This window comes from Pelobates fuscus, chromosome 5, assembly GCF_036172605.1.
Source record: "Pelobates fuscus isolate aPelFus1 chromosome 5, aPelFus1.pri, whole genome shotgun sequence".
In the NCBI taxonomy this organism is placed as follows: domain Eukaryota; kingdom Metazoa; phylum Chordata; class Amphibia; order Anura; family Pelobatidae; genus Pelobates; species Pelobates fuscus.
This window is the reverse complement of record NC_086321.1, coordinates 194,352,318-194,369,175: the sequence shown is the minus strand read 5'-3', so window position 1 is coordinate 194,369,175 and position 16,858 is coordinate 194,352,318. Positions and strand designations below refer to the sequence as shown.

The window sequence follows — 16,858 nt, the reverse complement described above, 5'->3', positions numbered from 1 at the left end:
CGAAGAGTGCGGGTTACGGCTAGATGCCCCGCTAAGGGAATATCATGTCCTATCCGGAGTATCTCCTGTCGGTATTTGTACGGGACTACTAATTGTCATCTATGTTGTCCCTTCTTTTCGGTTAACCGGTACAGTTTCCCTTTCTCCCATCTAAATGTCTCGTTATCTAGTCCCCCCTCCAGATTCGGCTTTTTCCCTATACTTTTGCAAGGTCGGGTCGTTTTTGGATTCGTGCTCAAAGGTGGCGGGAGTATCCCAGGGTATGGGGTCTGGCGAGGCAGTCAAGGTCGGGGTGAGTCTTACCTGTGGTTCCCGCACTGGTGAAGAGTCAGGCTGGTTCCTGGCTTGTGCTCGGGTAGTCACCAGATGAGCCTCAGAGTTATAGGCTGGGGCATAAGCAGATGGCATCTGTCCCAAATCGTTGCCCAATAATACTTCGGCTGGAAAATTATCCATAATCCCGACGTTCACAGTGCCTTTCGCCGCCCCCCTATCCAAATGGACCTTGGCGGTCGGTATCTTGTATACATCCCCCCAGCCACTCAAACGGCCACGGTTTGTCCGGAGCGCTTGTGCTCTGGTACCAAGTGGCTCTGAACCAAAGTAATTGTAGCTCCAGTGTCCCTCAGTGGAGTGCCCCTCAAGCCATACCTTTTGCCTGTGATGTTGGCGGTTGTCGGAGACAGCATATACGGGGTCGGCCTCGTGGAGGGGTCCCAGGTATTCTTCCATGGGACCCTCCTGATTAACACATAGCACCCGGGCGGGTCGAGATGATCCCGTTGAATTATTATAAGTCCGGGGGCTTTGATGGTGGTTGTTGATGGGGCAACTTGCCATGAGGTGCCCCGGTTGTTTGCACCGGTAACAGGTTGGTCTTGGGCGTTCGGTAGTATGGCCACCTGGAGGTCCCAGGTGTCTGGTAGGTCCTGCAAGTAAGGGAGCCCTGAAGTCCGGCCGTGCCGGCGTTCGGTAATTTTCTCGGTTTTCTGTACGAATTGTTGGTCGGTAGTTGTTGCTTTCCTGCAGTCGTGAGTCACAATGTTCATCAGCCAGCGTAGCTGCCTCCGTGAGAGTAGTGGGTCTACGATCACGGAGCCATTCCTTGCATTGTTGATCTACCCCATTGTAGAAATGTTCTAAAATAAATAATTGTAATACTTCCTCACCCGTTACGGCTCGGCACCCTTTCATCCAGTGATCGGTTGCTCTCCTCATCCGATGAGCCCATTTGGTATGCGTATCATTCGGCTTCTTTTTCGTGTTCCTGAATTGCCTATGATACGTATCGGGGGTTACTGCATACCTTTGTAGTAGCGTATCTTTAACCCGGTCATAATGTGTCACTTCCTCGGTAGACAGAGTGCGGAATGAATCTAGGGCTCGGCCTGATAGTTTCCCCGACAAGATAGTGGGCCAATCCTCGCTGGGTATCCGATGAAGCGCACATTGCCTCTCAAAATCGGCAAAATATTCATCGATCCCCATCTCATTCTCTAGGAACGGTCGGAATGCTGCATGGGGAATCTTTGGCTTCCCAGCCCTTTCTGCCGGGTCCCTTGCCATCCCCGCCACAGGGTTTTGCTGTGGTGGATTTAAGCTCATCTCGTGTGCTCTGGCCTCTCGGATCTCTACATTGACCTGTGCCATGGTTTGCTGTATTAGTTCCATGGTCGGGTTCGGGCCAAACCAGGAGAGTCTCTCCCGAACAATTCGGTTCTTTTCCTCGCTAGCGGACAGCGGTGTCTCTGTCTTGGTCAGGCTTTGATCCAGTTCTGTCAGCTCTGCAATCAGCTCCCTCCTAGGTCGGTTGCTAGCGTTCCCACCTCTGCTTTCCAATAAATCCTTTAAGGTGGTGCGTTTCAGTTTGTCATAAGCGCTCTCCATCCGCTCTGTATCTTATAGAAACATAGAATGTGACGGCGGATAAGAACCATTCGGCCCATCTAGTCTGCCCAGTTTTCTAAATACTTTCATTAGTCCCTGGCCTTATCTTATAGTTAGGATAGCCTTATGCCTATCCCACGCATGCTTAAACTCCTTTACGGTGTTAACCTCTACCACTTCAGCTGGAAGGCTATTCCATGCATCCACTACCCTCTCAGTAAAGTAATACTTCCTGATATTATTTTTAAACCTTTGTCCCTCTAATTTAAGACTATGTCCTCTTGTTGTGGTAGTTTTTCTTCTTTTAAATATAGTCTCCTCCTTTACTGTGTTGATTCCCTTTATGTATTTAAATGTTTCTATCATATCCCCCCGTCTCGTCTTTCTTCCAAGCTATACATGTTAAGATCCTTTAACCTTTCCTGGTAAGTTTTATCCTGCAATCCATGAACCAGTTTAGTAGCCCTTCTTTGAACTCTCTCTAAGGTATCAATATCCTTGTGAAGATATGGTCTCCAGTACTCCAAGTGAGGTCTCACCAGTGTTCTGTACAATGGCATGAGCACTTCCCTCTTTCTACTGCGAATACCTCTCCCTATACAACCAAGCATTCTGCTAGCATTTCCTGCTGCTCTATTACATTATCTGCCTACCTTTAAATCATCAGAAATAATCACCCCTAAATCCCTTTCCTCAGATGTTGAGGTTAGGAGTCTATCAAATATTCTGTACTCTGCCCTTGGGTTTTTACATCCAAGATGCATTATCTTGCACTTATCCACATTAAATGTCAGTTGCCACAACTCTGACCATTTTTCTAGTTTACCTAAATCATTAGCCATTTGGTTTATCCCTCCTGGAACATCAACACTGTAACATATCTTAGTATCATCCGCAAAAAGACACACCTTACCATCAAGACCTTCTGCAATATCACTATTAAAAATATTAAAGAGAATGGGTCCAAGTACAGATCCCTGAGGAACCCCACTGGTGACAAGCCCAAGCTTCGAATATACTCCATTGGCTACAACCCTCTGTTGCCTGTCACTCAGCCACTGCCTTACCCATTCAACAATATTGGAATCCAAACTTAAAGATTGCAGTTTATTGATAAGCCTTCTATGTGCAACAGTGTCAAAAGCCTTACTGAAATCTAGATAAGCAATGTCTACTGCACCACCCTGATCTATAATTTTAGTTATATAAATGAAACCTTAAGGGACCAGAAAACAGGAAGGAAAACCTCTACCCTGTCACCGTCTCTTAGGTGAAAAATGGTCACCTAGACTGGGTAAAGAGGGGGTAACCCTTGGGAAAATGGCACAAAATTAAAGAAGAAACATCCTTAGGTTGTCTAACTAAGGGACAACCATAAGGAAGAGTACCCAGTCCAATTCCGTAAGTATTGTAAGAAAAATAATAAATAACTTTATTGAGAAATATAGGAAAATGTATACATAAAATACAAATCTAAATAGATAGAGAATTGCCCACCATCAGAAAATAGGAGAAGTGGCTAAAAAGTAGCCTACTATGTATATATATTCCTTCTAACCAGAAGGGAAAATACTAAATAATGCTGGAGTTACTCCTGGGAAACACCCACAAGGGTATATTAATCCAGACTCTATCTATAATAGAAAAAACACACAAAAACTAAAAAGTAGAAACTAATGGTAACCAATCTCAATAGTGAGAGCCAGAGAGAACAGTGGAGAGACCAAGCACAATACAGAAAGTGGCTAAAATAATAGCCTACTAAGGAAAATACTCCCTTTCAAAACACGAAAGGAGATATATAAACTGGTGCTTGGGCTGAGGGTATATAAAAGCAGTGAGAGGGGAGGAGTAATAAAGGAGAGAGGTAATTATAAAGGCAAATAGATAACATATATAAAACAACCATGAAACATATATGCCTCTCCCCCCACTTGCCAACTCCCAGCAACCGATCACTCTCTGTGCTAAACCCTATGCTCCTAAGAAAACACCTTCGAGGGTGTCCTAATCTTAGCTCAAAGCTAGAGAAACAGTGGAGAGACCAAGCACAAAATAGGCAGTGGCTAAACAGCCTACTAGAGAAAATGCTACCTTTCTAAACCAGAAAGGAGATTAACTAACTGGTGCTTAGGCTATATTAAAGGCAGTAAGAGAGGAGTGGGAGAAATAAAGGAGAGAGGTAATGTATAGGCCGATAGGTATATATAAAACAACCATAAGATATGAACCTCTCCCCCCACTTGCAAACTCCCAGCAACCGATCACTCTCTGTGCTAAACCCTATGCTCCTAAGAAACACCTTCGAGGGTGTTCTAATCTTAGCTCAAACTAGCAATAGAGAGGGTCCAAAAGGTTAAATTAGTGTAAGATCATCCGTGCAAGGTGCTCAAATCGTGAGTAAGGTGATGGCTAAAACCCTTACTCACCTTACTCACGATTTGAGCACCTTGCACGGATGATCTTACACTAATTTAGCCTTTTGGACCCTCTCTATTGCTAGTTTGAGCTAAGATTAGAACACCCTCGAAGGTGTTTCTTAGGAGCATAGGGTTTAGCACAGAGAGTGATCGGTTGCTGGGAGTTTGCAAGTGGGGGGAGAGGTTCATATCTTATGGTTGTTTTATATATACCGTATTTATCGGCGTATAACACGCACTTTTTCTCCCTGAAAATAGGGAGAAAATCATGGGTGCGTGTTATACGCCGATATCCTACATTTACTTACCTGTCTTGAAGCGTGGGCCGGCTTCACAGCGCGCACCGCGGAACTGGAACTTAAATTTCAGGTTCCGGTTTCCAGGGGGACTGAAAGGAAGTGTGCACACTATTGTGTGCACACTTCCTTTCAGTCCCGCCGGTACTGGAACTTAAATTTCAGGTTCCGGTTTCCGGCGGGACTGAAAGGAAGTGTGCACACTATTGTGTGCACACTTCCTTTCAGTCCCGCCGGAAACCGGAACCTGAAATTTAAGTTCCAGTTCCGCGGTGCGCGCTGTGAAGCCGGCCCACGCTTCAAGACAGGTAAGTAAATATGGGACAGAGGGAAAGTGCACTAGGGGACACTATGGGAGGGGGGACACACTATGGGGTTGGAGAATACTATGGGGGGGGAGAATACTATGGGGGGGGGGAGAGAATATTATGGGGGGGAATACTATGGGAGGGGGGAGAGAATACTATGGGAGGGGGGAGAGAATACTATGGGAGGGGGGGAGATTACTATGGAAAGGGGGGGGAACACTATGGGATGAGGGGGGGGAATACTATGGGAGAGGTGGAAATTTCCTGGAATTTCCTTCTGGAAATGAGGTGCGTGTTATACGCCGGGGCGTGTTATACGCCGATAAATACGGTACCTATCGGCCTATACATTACCTCTCTCCTTTATTTCTCCCACTCCTCTCTTACTGCCTTTAATATACCCTAAGCCTAAGCACCAGTTAGTTAATCTCCTTTCTGGTTTAGAAAGGTAGCATTTTCTCTAGTAGGCTGTTTAGCCACTGCCTATTTTGTGCTTGGTCTCTCCACTGTTTCTCTAGCTTTGAGCTAAGATTAGGACACCCTCGAAGGTGTTTTCTTAGGAGCATAGGGTTTAGCACAGAGAGTGATCGGTTGCTGGGAGTTGGCAAGTGGGGGGAGAGGCATATATGTTTCATGGTTGTTTTATATATGTTATCTATTTGCCTTTATAATTACCTCTCTCCTTTATTACTCCTCCCCTCTCACTGCTTTTATATACCCTCAGCCCAAGCACCAGTTTATATATCTCCTTTCGTGTTTTGAAAGGGAGTATTTTCCTTAGTAGGCTATTATTTTAGCCACTTTCTGTATTGTGCTTGGTCTCTCCACTGTTCTCTCTGGCTCTCACTATTGAGATTGGTTACCATTAGTTTCTACTTTTTAGTTTTTGTGTGTTTTTTCTATTATAGATAGAGTCTGGATTAATATACCCTTGTGGGTGTTTCCCAGGAGTAACTCCAGCATTATTTAGTATTTTCCCTTCTGGTTAGAAGGAATATATATACATAGTAGGCTACTTTTTAGCCACTTCTCCTATTTTCTGATGGTGGGCAATTCTCTATCTATTTAGATTTGTATTTTATGTATAGATTTTACTATATTTCTCAATAAAGTTATTTATTATTTTTCTTACAATACTTACGGAATTGGACTGGGTACTCTTCCTTATGGTTGTCCCTTAGTTAGACAACCTAAGGATGTTTCTTCTTTAATTTTGTATAATTTTAGTTACCCAATCAAAAAAATCAAGAAGATTAGTTTGGCATGATCTCCCTGAAGTTGTCTTTGATCTTGAAATCCATGTGTTTTTAGATGTTCAACAATCCTATCCTTTAACATGGTTTCCATCACTTTCCCCACTACTGACGTAAGGCTTACTGGCCTATAGTTGCCCGACTCCTCCCTATTACCTTTCTTGTGAATGGGCACAACATTCGCTAACTTCCAATCTTCTGGGACTACTCCTGTTAACAATGATTGGTTAAATACATCTGTTGTTTCCGAGGTCAACAGGGTTAAGTGGCGGCACACGCCAGGGGCCGGGTGGTCCGAGTTCGTATGCACGAATTTATAATTCAAGGGGTTCGTGTAAATGGGTAAAAGTAATAGAAATACCGAAGGAACCGCCTTTGGTACTTTAACATAGGGTAATCCAATATGAGTCTGTGGAGTGTCCGTACCAACCGCGTTTATGAGATGTAGTGGTCTTGGATGCCTATAATGATTGCTTACTCACCCAACACTGCAAGTGATGTGATGCTGTGTTCTCTGCTCAAATAATACTTCATATACACTTATCAGCCACAACATTAACACCCCCGACATGTTGTCAGGGTACCTGTTGTCTCTACCTCAGAGGAGGTGAGACACTTAGACGTTCATCCCCTCAGAGGGCTTGACTCACTCGTTCCTCGCAGTTCTCTCGGCCGTTTACACGCCGGCCGCGAGGGATCCGCTTCCTTTTATGACGCGGCACTCAGTAGCCGACGTCACGACGACAATCCGTTACGACCTGTCAATCAAGTCCCGAGCACTAATCAGGACTCGTCGAGGTCGTGATTACCTATCTAGAACCTGGGTATAAAGTAGGGAGGTCTGCATTTGTTCATTGCCCTGTCGTGGTTCTAGCTTGTCTAGTCACTCAGTGCTCTTGTTTTCTATTTGTCTCTTTGGTTCTGACCCGGCTTGTTTGTTCTACCCTGCTTATCTCTATTACCCTTTGACTCGGCTTGTCTCTCTCTTACCTGCTCTCTCGTTCCCTCGACCTCGGCTTGTCTCTAGACCATTCTTTGCTTACTCCTTACGTTAGTCCGGCCATTCTAAGGTCCGGTATACGTACCTACCACCTGTTTGTACTCTGCGTGTTGGATCCCTGTCCCGATCCTGACATTACGACAGGGCCAATGGATCCTGTAGGTACAAACACTCAGGTTGGTTCTTCCGACTCTAGATTTGACGCCATGGACCATAGAATGGACCAGATGGCTCTAGCGCTGCAGGCTCTATTATCTCGTTCTAATAATCAACCAGAAGAGATGCGTACTACGTCCATCTCCCCTGTAAGTTCAGGTCTAGAGGTAGCCACAGTAGGTGCTTCATCCCGTATTACTCCTCCTGTACGTTATGGTGGTTCTCCGGATAAGTGTCGTGGTTTTTTAAACCAAATAGGTATCCATTTCGAATTACAACCCCGCTCCTACCCTACAGATAGGGCGAAGGTTGGATTCATTATCACACTACTCATTGATAAAGCTCTGAGATGGGCCAATCCATTGTGGGAGAATGATAACCCGTTAGTCTATAATTATAATGCCTTTGTCGCTGCTTTTAGAAGAACTTTCGACCCTCCAGGTAGAAAGGTCAATGCAGCTAGATTACTGTTGCGCCTTAGACAAGATAACCGAACACTTGTGGATTATGCACTAGAGTTCAGGTCCTTGGCGGCAGAAGTTAAGTGGAATGAACAGGCCTATATAGACGTATTTTTAAATGGATTATCAGATGAAATTCTAGACGAGGTTGCTACAAGAGCGCTTCCTGAAAATTTGGAGGATTTAATTTCTTTTATCTCTCGTATTGATGAACGTTTAAGAGAGAGGCAGAACACTCGAGATAGAACCCGTAGACCCTCCTTTAAACTAGCTCCTTCATTTCAAAGTCCTGAATCCACAACCTCAGTTTTTCCAGAACCTATGCAGATAGGCAATACTCGCCTCTCAGAAGAAGAGAGACAGTACAGGAGAAAGGAGGGGTTGTGTATGTATTGTGGAGTAAGAGGTCACCTACGCCTAAATTGTCCTAATCGCCCGGGAAACGCTCGCACCTAAGTTTCTCTAGAGGACAGGCCTTGGGTGTTTCTATTTTGTCCTCTATACACAATTACAAAGATCACAGGCTTCTGCTACCTGTTTCTTTAGCTTGGGAGAAGGGAGTACTAAAAACTATGGCGTTGATAGATTCCGGAGCTGCTGAGAGCTTTATCGACCAAGTTTTTGTTACTAAACACTCTATTCCCTCCCAGCTAAGGGACACTCCCTTGGCCGTTGAGGCCATAGATGGTAGACCATTAGCTGAACCTGTTATTTTTCGTGAGACCATACCTGTTAACTTAACTGTTGGTATCTTACATGAGGAAGGTATATCTCTTATGCTTATTTCGTCTCCTTCTGTTCCTATAGTCCTGGGGTATCCATGGTTAAAGAAACATAACCCTACTATTGATTGGGAACTAGGGGAAATAGTCTCATGGGGTCAGGGTTGCCAGAACAGGTGCTTACAGAAAGTCTCACCGCTTTGCGTAGTTAACGCACCGGTTAATTCTACCCAGTCTACAGACGTACAAATACCGCCTCTGTACCTGGATTTAAAGGCAGTCTTTGACAAGAAGAATGCTGATACTTTACCTCCACACAGGTCCTTTGATTGTAAGATTAACCTCCTACCTGGTACTATGCCTCTGAGGGGCAATGTATATCCTTTATCTACTAAGGAGAACTTAGTCTTCGAGGAGTATATTCGTGAGAACCTAGACAAAGGATTCATTAGGAGATCCTCCTCTCCGGCCGGGGCCGTTTTTTTTTGTGAATAAGAAGGATGGTACGTTAAGGCCTTGCATTGATTACCGAGGCTTGAATAAAATAACCATTAGAAATGCCTACCCGATTCCTTTAATTACTGAGCTCTTTGATCGTCTAAAAGGCTCCAAGATTTTCACCAAGTTAGATCTCAGAGGGGCGTATAACTTAGTGAGAATTCAGCAGGGAGACGAGTGGAAAACAGCGTTCAATACCCGTTATGGGCACTATGAGTACACGGTAATGCCTTTTGGGCTCTGTAATGCACTGGCAGTATTTCAGGACCTGATCAATGAAGTTCTTAGGGAATTTCAACATGATTGCGTTATTGTATATCTGGATGATATACTAATACACTCTAGAGAGATTGAAACCCACCACAGACAAGTCAGAAGGGTATTACGCAAACTTCTACAACATGGGTTGTACTGCAAATTGGAGAAATGTAGTTTTGACCAATCTCAGATAAACTTTCTTGGTTACGTGATTTCTGGGGACGGGTTTAAGATGGATCCGGTTAAACTCCAGTCTATTTTAGATTGGCCATTACCCAGGGGTCTCAAGGCCATTCAGAGGTTTATTGGATTCTCCAATTATTATAGGCGCTTCATTAAGGGATACTCTTCTATTATTGCTCCTATTACCAATATGACCAGACAGGGGGCTGACACTAAGACTTGGTCTACTGAAGCTCTCGTTGCTTTCAAAACACTCAAGGAACTTTTTGCTTCTGCACCAATTTTAGTTCACCCTGATACGAATCTGCCTTTCCTACTCGAGGTAGACGCCTCAGAGACAGGTATAGGCGCTATCTTGTCTCAAGGGTTAGGTGTGGATAAACCGTTACACCCATGTGGGTTTTTTTCCAAAAAATTATCTGGGCCTGAAAGCAGATATGACATTGGTGACAGGGAACTACTAGCGGTTATCATGGCTTTAAAGGAATGGAGACATTTATTGGAAGGGACCTTGCATCCTGTTACTATTTTGACGGATCACAAGAACTTGTCCTATATTGGGGAGGCCAAGCGCTTGTCCGCCAGGCAAGCTCGTTGGTCCTTGTTCCTCACTCATTTCAATTACGTGCTCACTTATAGACCTGGTTCTAAGAACTCTAAAGCCGATGCTTTGTCTCGCCAATATGAACCTTCTACTATATCTGAGGCGGTCTTGTCTTCTATAGTTCCTAAGTGCAATATTATCGCCAACACGAGTCTCTGGATTCATTCTCCGTTGCTTGCTGAGATCATGAAGCTACAGCATCTGGCTCCTAGACAGGCTCCTGGGGCACGGTATTTCGTTCCTCCTGAACTCCCACTGGAACTGTTACAGTGCTTTCACAACAGTAAGGTGGCTGGGCATCCTGGCATTCGCAAGACGTATTCTCTGATTTCTAAAGATTTCTGGTGGCCTTCATTACGTAAGGATATTAGGGATTTCGTTGGAGCATGTGAGGTCTGTATGAAGACTAAACAACCTCATACGCTTCCATGTGGTCTTTTACACCCCTTGGAAATTCCCGAGAGACCATGGTCCTGTTTGGCTATGGACTTCATTGTCGATTTGCCTGTTTCTAAAAAACAGACTGTTATTCTCACGGTGGTCGACAGGTTTACTAAGATGGCTCATTTCGTACCCTTACCTAAACTTCCATCTTCTCCCGAATTGGCTGAGATATTCGCGAGAGAAATTTTTCGCCTACATGGGATACCCTCCGAAATTGTTTCTGATAGAGGTTCCCAATTTGTTTCCCGTTTTTGGAAATCCTTCTGTTCTCAACTGGGCATCAAATTGAATTTCTCTTCTGCCTATCATCCCCAGTCTAACGGAGCTGCTGAACGCACCAACCAAAAGATTGAACAATATTTGCGTTGTTTTGTTTCCGAACACCAGGACGATTGGGTCGGTCTGATTCCTTGGGCGGAGTTTGCACACAACAATCTCATTTGTGATTCTACTCGTTCTAGCCCCTTTTTCATGAATTATGGCTTTCACCCTTCCATTCTTCCCTCGGTTTCTCCTTCCCAAGGGGTACCGTCGGTTGATGTTCATGTTGCCAATCTGAGGAAGTTGTGGGACCAAACTCGACAAATTCTCCTGCATAATTCCATGTTGTTCAAGAAACACGCTGATAAGCGTAGAAGGGGGGCTCCAGTTTTTGTTCCAGGTGATAGGGTATGGTTGAGTACCAGAAACATTCGCTTAAAGGTTCCTTCTATGAAATTCGCTCCTCGTTACATTGGTCCTTACTGTCAGGATCGGGTCAGGGATCCAACACGCAAGGTACAAACAGGTACAGGGTACGTATACCGGACCTTAGAATGGCCGGACTAACGTACAGAGAGTATAGAGAATGGTCAGAGACAAGCCGAGGTCGAGGGAAGGAGAGAACAGGTAAGCGAGTAACAAGCCGGGTCAAGGATAACAGAGGTAAACAGAGTAAGATAAACAAGCCGGGTCGTAACCAAAAGGATAACAGAAAACACCAGAGCACTGTGTGACTAGACAGGCTAGAACCACGACAGGGCAATGAGCAACAGGGCGAAGTATGTTTAAATACCCTGGTTAGAGAGGATAGACACACCTCCGACGAGTCCTGATTGGTCTCCAACGGATTGAGTGACAGGTCGTTCCGGATTGGCGTCATGACGTCGGTCTCCGGGCACCATGCTACATAAGGAAGTAACTCCCTCGCGGCCGGCGTTTATGTGACCGGGTCGACCGCGAGGAACAGGGGAAACATGGCGTCTCGGAGGTAGAGACCACAGGTACCCTGACACTTACAGGGTCCTGACTCGAATTAACCCAGTTGCGTATCGTCTGGCTCTCCCATCTGCCTTACGCATTCCTAACTCCTTTCATGTTTCCTTGTTGAAACCTCTAGTCTGTAACAAGTTTTCCTCCACTGTATCCTCTCCTCGCTCTGTTCAGGTTGAGGGTCAGGAAGAGTATGAGATCAACTCCATCATCGATTCTCGAATCTCTCGGGGGAAGTTACAATATCTTGTTGACTGGAGGGGATATGGTCCTGAGGAGAGGACTTGGGTACCTCAGGAGGATGTGCATGCTCCTCGTCTCCGCAGGGCTTTTCACTCTCGTTTTCCATCTCGTCCCGGTTCCTTCCGCCCGGTGGGCGTTTCTGAGAGGGGGGGTACTGTCAGGGTACCTGTTGTCTCTACCTCAGAGGAGGTGAGACACTTAGACGTTCATCCCCTCAGAGGGCTTGACTCACTCGTTCCTCGCAGTTCTCTCGGCCGTTTACACGCCGGCCGCGAGGGATCCGCTTCCTTTTATGACGCGGCACTCAGTAGCCGACGTCACGACGACAATCCGTTACGACCTGTCAATCAAGTCCCGAGCACTAATCAGGACTCGTCGAGGGCGTGATTACCTATCTAGAACCTGGGTATAAAGTAGGGAGGTCTGCATTTGTTCATTGCCCTGTCGTGGTTCTAGCTTGTCTAGTCACTCAGTGCTCTTGTTTTCTATTTGTCTCTTTGGTTCTGACCCGGCTTGTTTGTACTACCCTGCTTATCTCTATTACCCTTTGACTTGGCTTGTCTCTCTCTTACCTGCTCTCTCGTTCCCTCGACCTCGGCTTGTCTCTAGACCATTCTTTGCTTACTCCTTACGTTAGTCCGGCCATTCTAAGGTCCGGTATATGTACCTACCACCTGTTTGTACTCTGCGTGTTGGATCCCTGTCCCGATCCTGACACATGTGAAGTGAATAACATTGATTATATTGTTACAATGGCACCTTTCAAGGAGTGGGATATATTAGGCAGCAAGTGAACAGTCAGTTCATGAATTTCATGTGTTGGAAGCAGGAAAAATGGTTATGCGAAAAGATCTTACAAGGGCCAAACAGTGATGGCTAGATGACTGAGAAAGAGCATCTCCATAACAGCAAGTCTTGTGAGTTGTTCCTGGTGAGTTTACACTGGTAAGCACCGACCAAAAGTGGTTCACGGAAGGACAACTGGTGAACCGGCGTCAGGGTCATGGGCTCACAAGACTCACTGATGCACATGGGGAGTGAAGGCTAGCCCGTCTGGTCCAATCACACAGAAGAGTTACTGTAGCTCAAATTGCTGAATAACGTAATGCTGGTCATGATTGAAAGGTGTCAGAAGACACTGTGCATCTGTAATGAGTCTTACCTGATCGGGAGTCCAGCTCGCAGAGTTATACGCTCACCCTTGCAAAGTAGACACAGACCAGGGTGACCAGGTAAGACGCCACCTGGCCTGTGAGTCTGTGCACGGGAGCTTTCCTGTTAAAGTGCTCCAAGACGCTGTACAGTAGGGATTAGCAGAAGCGTAGTCAAGGGAAGCCAAAATCAGGGAAGCCAGAGATCAGAGTAGTCCAGGAGGAAAGACAGGAAACACTGGAACGCAGGTACGGCGAAACAGGAACCAAACAAGGGAACCAGAGTCAATGAACTGACACCCCTCCCAGGGCGAGGCAGGCTTTTATATCTTGTTAATTAGGTATCAGATTCAGCTGGAGAGTTACTGACAGATCTGAGCCTTTGGTGAAGTCCAGCCCCCTAGTGCTGCAGGCAATACAAGAATAAACAGGAGTTATCCAAAGTCCTGAAATGGCTCAGAGGAAAAATAGCAGGATACGGTCCAGAAGAACCACAGTTCAAATCCCCTATCGGGCGCTCCTGGAGCGACCACGTCTGGCAGACTGGATGTCACAGCAAGAACCCTGACAGCATCACAGTTTGCTGCTTATGGATCTGCAGGCCACAAACTGGTCAGAGTGCCCATAACGACCATGTTTAATGTTGTACACGCCTTCAATGGGTACATGATCGTCACAACTAAGCCATAGAGCAATTAAGGAAGGTTGCCTGGTCTAATGAATCACATTTCTTTTATTTGCGTTGGATGGTCAGATGTGTGAAATATTTACCTGGGGAAGAGATGACCTTGGGTCCTGGTGCATCTTTATCAATATGGGAGTATGTCCATAGATGAGTGCATGGTAAATTCTACTGGTTAGACTGTGCTGTTCTAGATGTGATCATAGTACAAAAAAAACACAGGCCAGACTTGTTAAAATGAAAGGAGTAATTTTTCCAGAATTGAATCCTGAACTGAACTCTCACATAGGGTTATTCAGTGTGTGAATAGTCAGAAATTCAGAGAAATCCAAAGTGGCTTAATCACTAAACTCTAATTTATAGCTTAAAATGGCAAAATCTGGGCAATAATAGCCACACTTAGGTGTCAGTCTGCCCGGGAGAGAGCCAGCCTCCAGTCTGCAGCTCCGCTGGGAGTAAGATGCAGACTGAAGTGTCTCGCAATCTCCCGCCTGTCAGAGTGTTGCCGTGGGTTACCTCGGCAACGCTCTGACTGGAGATCGCAAGATTTACCAAGTGGTCTGCAGCTCACTCCTGGCAGAGCTGCAGACCAGACAGCCGGACCACCGGGGATAGAGGGCACCAACAGGACCACCAGGGAAGGAATTTATGAACCCGCTCCCCCTGTTACTACCCCCCTACCTCCTGTTACTGACCCTCCATCTCTCCTACCCCATGTCACCCTCCTTCATTCTGTCACACTTACCCCCCAACCCTGTCTCATTTACCCCCCTCACCCTCTCACACTCACCCTGCCACAGTTACCCCTTTACTCACTTTGTCACAGTAACACACTGAAGACATTCATCATACACACATGCACAAAGGTCACAGGCAGCCCCCATAAACACCACACACCACAAGCAGCTATCCAACACACATACAGTCCCAGACACATACTCATAAAGACATACATTCACACACAAGTATACTCTTGGTCAGACATACACTTTCATGCACATACACAGGTAGACAATGCTAGACACACTCAGAAATACACACACTGGCAGTAAAGTATACACAACTGCAAGGCCATGTAAACATACCCCGCAGTCGTGTGTAAATGATTAGCATAATTGCTACTTAAATTTGTTTATTGCAAATTAATTTAGTTTGCAAATTATGCCATAACTACAGTCGGAGAGCTCACAACACAGCGGCACAGGGAGCCGCAACACTGCAAGCCGCTGAACAATTAATACAGAGACTAGCTCTCTGTATCCAGCGCTGCAAGCTTCAATACAACTACAGCACCTTATACACACAATGCAACCCCTGTTTTTTTCCGCTTTGGGTGTTAGTGGGGGCCTCATGTTTGAGTTTCGCCTAAGGCCTCACAAAGTCTAGAGCCGCCACTGTTGCTAAGAATATTTTCAAACATTTCAGGCACTGAGAAGCCTCTGCTGTGTACTTGATTAAAACCAAAATTTAAGAGATTAGGACAACATTTTCAGGTTGAAAGTGAAAGTGAAAGTTGAAAGTGCTGGTGAAAAAAATAAGAAAATAACGGAGTTAAATTATTTTAGGGTAATTGTTCAACGAAATGGCCATTGAGTAACAAGGAAGTGAAGCAAAACCAAAAGGATATGAGAACACTGAGAACAGGCAAAAATTTAATAGCTTGCCCTTCAGTAGCTTCTCGCTCAAGTCTTAAAGTAACACGATAGCGTTAGGAATACAAATATGTATTCCTAATGCTATAGAGCCCTAGTCACTGTTTAGGTGACTAGGGCCCGTTCCGCGGCGAATAAATGGTTAATTAACCATTTATTTGCTTACCTTAATCCAACGCTGGACTCCCTCAGCACTGGTGACCTCTCCTCCTACATCGACGTCAGCTTCTGAGTGGAGCCGAATGCGCATGCGCGGCAAGAGGCGTGCGCGCATTAAAACTCGGCCATAGGAAAGCATTGCTCAATGCTTTCCTATGGGGATCTTTTTGAAGCTGGAGGTCCGTGAGGACATCCAGCATCAAATAAGTGCAATTTAAATGTGTAAATCGCGGAAGCGGCCTGTAGTGGCTGTCAGGAGACAGCCACTAGAGGCTGGATTAACCCGGCAGTGTAAAAATAGCTGTTTCTCTGAAACTGCTATGTTTTCAGCTGCAGGGTTAAAACTAGGGAGACCTGGCACCCAGACCACTTCATTGAGTTGAAGTGTTCTGGATGCCTATAGTGTTCCTTTAATGTGTCCCTCTTTGTCCATTTAAAATTTTGGTAGGTATGACTGAAAAGTTAGAACTCACTTAATCTGTTTATCTGAGAGACAAAGTAACTGGCAGCAAAAAAGACATGATCAATTGCGTGATAACTAAGCCCACTGGGCTCTTGTTTTCTGGGATCTGGAACCCAAGTGCATAAGAACAGTGATCACTTACAAGCACAACTCCCAAGATAATCTGGTGGGGGAGACAGGGTATTTGTGGCAGTGGTGTATCCTGGTTTTGTGCTGCCCTAGGCAGGACAAAACTCAGGCGCCCCCCTCCCGCCCGCGCCACCCCCACCCAACCCTTCCCCCGCCACCCCCACCCAACCCTTCCCCCGCCTTCTAAATACACACACACACACATTCGCTGACAGATACGCATACACTAGCTAACAGACACACACACACACACTAACAGACACACACACACACACTAATAGACACACACACTAACAGACACACTAACACACACACACACACTAACAGACACACACACACACACACACACACATATAGTAATTATTGCAGTTTCTCAATAATTGCAATGATTACTATTGCAGGGTTAAGGAACATGGGACATTGCACCCAGATCTGGGTGCATACAGTGTCCATTTAGTGCTGCAATGTATACATTGCAGTTTCTCTGGAACTGCAATATTTACCATTGCAGCACTAAGTTCAAAAGGTACAATCAATGAGCTGAAGTGATCTGGGTGCCTACAGTGTCCCTTTAATCTTTTTAGACCATTTTTAGAACAGTTGAATACATACAAACAGAGACCAAAAATAAATTATAC

The 16,858-nt window shown here is 45.5% G+C and overlaps 1 long non-coding RNA gene across 1 annotated transcript in view; it reads left to right on the top strand.

The window, feature by feature from the left end:
• The window catches only part of LOC134611259 (uncharacterized), a 1,028,750-nt gene that overhangs the window by 933,804 nt on the left and 78,088 nt on the right, over window positions 1-16,858 (top strand). The window lies entirely within an intron of this gene.